The 3,640-nt window shown below is 34.3% G+C and overlaps 1 long non-coding RNA gene across 2 annotated transcripts; it reads left to right on the top strand.

Moving 5' to 3' along the window:
• Nucleotides 1–405: 405 nt before the first annotated feature.
• Nucleotides 406–3,253, top strand: LOC113160185. 2 transcript variants are annotated; one of them, XR_003298680.2, is made up of 5 exons: nucleotides 406–693; nucleotides 839–988; nucleotides 1,494–1,849; nucleotides 2,184–2,348; nucleotides 2,748–3,253. It is a non-coding gene; the product is annotated as an uncharacterized LOC113160185 (long non-coding RNA). The 2 variants fall into 2 exon arrangements; XR_003298681.2 differs by having other exon boundaries at nucleotides 691–755.
• The last annotated feature ends 387 nt before the right edge of the window (nucleotides 3,254–3,640 follow it).

Below are 3,640 nucleotides of genomic sequence, written 5' to 3'. Positions count from 1 at the left end.
TACACTGTAAGAAATGTTTGTAGAAATTACAGTAAAAAACTGTTAAATAGCAACAGTATATTACCGTTAAATGCAAAACAATATATCACAGTAATAGATACACTTTTTTACTGTTAATCAAGAAACAGTATGTAACTTTACTTTTTACTGTGAAAGTATGTAGAAAACACACAGTTTTACCGTTAAAACATAAAATTTAGCTAAAATTAATGGGAAAATACCGTAAGGCCACAAGCAAGTAAATATTGTAAAATTAATGGTATTATTTGGTTTAAATTAGAGATTTTGTTGACGTATACATTGAAATTTACGGTTTAAAACCTTTTATAATTCAACAAAAACATTTTCTTTTGTCTACAGAAAGGAGATGTTAAAAATATGGTATTTATGTTGATTTTGAAATAAAATATATGTTTACATATACTGTTATTATCTGTCATTTTATGTTATACACTTGTAAGGCTTTAATGTGTGATGGAAAACTAAAACATGAATAATACATTTCTTGAAGAAATTAAAGTCATTGGTGTTGAAAAATATCTCATGTATCAAGTTTCTGGAAAAGTTTGTCTTAATTATGTTGTTATTAGTTTTGCTGTTGACCTCTGACCTCTAATGTACCTACAGCACAAACTGGAAATATAATAAATAGGATTTGAAATGCGGCCCACACTGGGATCAGCCTCCATACTGGTAATGACCAGGTCCATCACCGTAATACTTAGAGTTATGTAGAGGGTCTTCATGAAAACATGGTAATTTACGGTAACATATGGTTTACTGGTTGTAAATGTATTTTATTTTATTTTCTCAAACTGTGAACCACCGTCATTTAAAGACTAACAGACGGAGCACTGACGTATTCAGAGAGCGGGAAACTGTGGTTCAAATGTTAACGGACGCTGAACAGTTGGCGCCGCTTCTGTCCGAGCAGCACCGCTGAATACAGCGTCTCCTGAATGTTAGCCTGGAGGAGCAATGTGTGGAGGTAAGTTTGAGCTTTAAAATAACGTTTCGGTAAGTTTTCTTCTTAAAAGTTACGGTTATTGTAATTGACATTAAAGTTGAGGTCAACGACGTGTTCCCTAAAACGTTATTTAGTTAACGTTTTTAATGGTAGCGGCTAGCTAACCTTAATGCTAATCTTACAAGTTAACTTGCTAGCTAAGATTTGTCTTACATCTAACTGTCTTAGATATATTTGTGTTAAACATTAATGTGTTTAGCTAGCTAGCTAAGTGTACAACAAAATGTGTAGTTGTCATTAAGTCCTTCACGGCAGACTTCATCGTAATGAACCACATTGTTCAAGTGTTGAGTTGGTTGCAACGAGACATTTTGTAGATATAGAGCTTTTAAAGCTCACATTTAGTGGAGGCACAAGGTATCTGCTCTTGTTAATGTTAGCGTTACTGTTGGGAGGCAATAGCGCAGTACCAGTGTGAAAATGAGCAGTGAACTGTCCAGTAACAGGATGTACTAATGTTTTCAAGGTCAGATCTTCCTCTACTGGCCACATGTCACGAGAACATAGAGATTTCCCTAGCAATCTCTTTTAAGTTAAGTAAACTGCATTTATATTTATTATTTTTTATTTAAAAAATAAATAATGTAAAAAATGATATTATTTGTTTAGTTGAGTCTTAGTTATCTGTCTTCAGTACCTTGTCTAACAAGTTGTTTTCTGGCTGCAGAGAGGATCGTGACAGTCCAGAACGTAAACATGATGGGCAACTTAAGTCTTAAAGCCAAACTGGTACCAACATCTGCTTACTGTTCCCTGTTCAGAACATCGTTCCATGTCTGTCTTCCATCATGTCAACCCCAGTGATGTCAAGGCAAATTAGAGGTAAGCTGTGGCATAGTTTAGCAAACAATATGTAGATGCAAGCACAATTTCAATTTCATAGCGTTTATGTTCCTCAAGAAAACAGCCTCATCGTACACAAAAGAAACAAGCGGTCTGAAATGTGACTGTGGATTTTGTGACTGGTTCAGTGAATGTATAATTGTATTGTTGTTGTTGCATTGTGTCTTAGTGACAAATATGTTAGTGTCTGTGTGTCACACTGATACTGTTGATAAACATATGACCTGTAAAACTATATATCAGATATCTGTGTTTAGGCATTATGCTTAAACGCTGCATCAATGTAACATTTGCTTCTGTTTTCTGGCTGCAGAGAGGATCATGCCAGTCCACGTCATACTTGACGAACGAGAATGATGACAAGACCTGTTCAAAGTTCCAGTTCCTGAACATCATTCCACATCTGTAGAGGACTTCAGACTTCATTCAAGTGTGAACCTTATGAGTTAAACACCGCTGATGTTTAGACAAATTATAGGTAAGCTGTATTATTGCCCCCCTCATTCATGTTAGTGTAATAAAAAATAGAAAGATGCAATCAAAATTTAAACTTGACTCAACTTGATCTTTCTCAAAGCAACAGCTTCATTATACACAGAAGAAACCAGAACTCTAAAGTATAGTTGTGAGTCTGACTGCCTAAGTGGAGACATCTGAGTATTTAGGCTGGTAATGCTGTTGATTGCTTGGTGATTAATATGTCAGATTCTATATTTTGCCCATATACTCATAACATGCTCTGCAAAACTATACTTCAAATTTCTATCACGTAAAATTAATCGGAACTGTGTATGTAAGGCTGTATATATGTGTGTGGGTATAATGCTCATCACTGCATCAATTTTAATTTTGCTTTGTTTCTGTTTTCTGGCTGCAGAGAAAAACCTGCCAGTCCACAGTGTGCACCTTATGGACATCTTGGGAATCTTCTAGAAGAAATGATGACAACATACATCATGGGTTCTAGTTTATGGAATATCACGTTCATGAGAGATTCTAAACCATGTTGAGCACCATCTTCAGTCATGTCTGACCTATTATTCATCCTGGGCAAGTGGCCACATTTTCTTATGATGTTTATATTGTTAATTTCACTGTACATTGACCTAAAAATACATGCTGTTTTTCAAGCTCTTAAAACTACTTTGTGAGTTAAATGGGCAGTTTACTGGATCGGTTCAACACAGAATGCTTAAAAGCACAATCTTTACTTTTAATGATGATAGTTTGTTGATTTACAATGTATTTATTTTTTTATTTTGGAATTTATTATAAGTAATTGTTGACTGTAAAATCTATGCCAATCAGCTGTAATGCCTTATTTGATTTACCGTACTTTTTACAGTAAAATTCTGGCAACCCCAGCTGCCGGTATTTTACTGTAACTTTTGAACTTTGCAATAATCTGTCATACATTTTCACCCTATTTTTTACGGTGAAATTCTGGCAACCCCAGCTGCCGGTATTTTACCGTAACTGTGAATCTTTGCAATAAAATGCAGTGATGTTGTATACTGTTGTACTGTGTTTATAACTGAAAAAGAACTGTATCTAGGTTTACAGTATACCTGTTATTTTACATAGTTTACCTGTCAATAGATTTAACTATAGCAGTTATTTTTATAGTAAATTACCGTAAACAGGTTTACAGTAAACCTGTGTTTTTATAGTAATTTCATGTAAACCAAAAAAGTTGCCAAGTATAAAATGTACGGTTTCTTATTAAATATACCGTAATGTGTCATACATTTTCACCATATTTTATGCGGT

This window comes from Anabas testudineus, chromosome 10 (genome assembly GCF_900324465.2).
Source record: "Anabas testudineus chromosome 10, fAnaTes1.2, whole genome shotgun sequence".
Classification (NCBI taxonomy): Eukaryota; Metazoa; Chordata; class Actinopteri; order Anabantiformes; family Anabantidae; genus Anabas; species Anabas testudineus.
The sequence above is the reverse complement of the archived record's forward strand: the minus strand, read 5'-3'. Positions and strand labels throughout refer to the sequence as shown.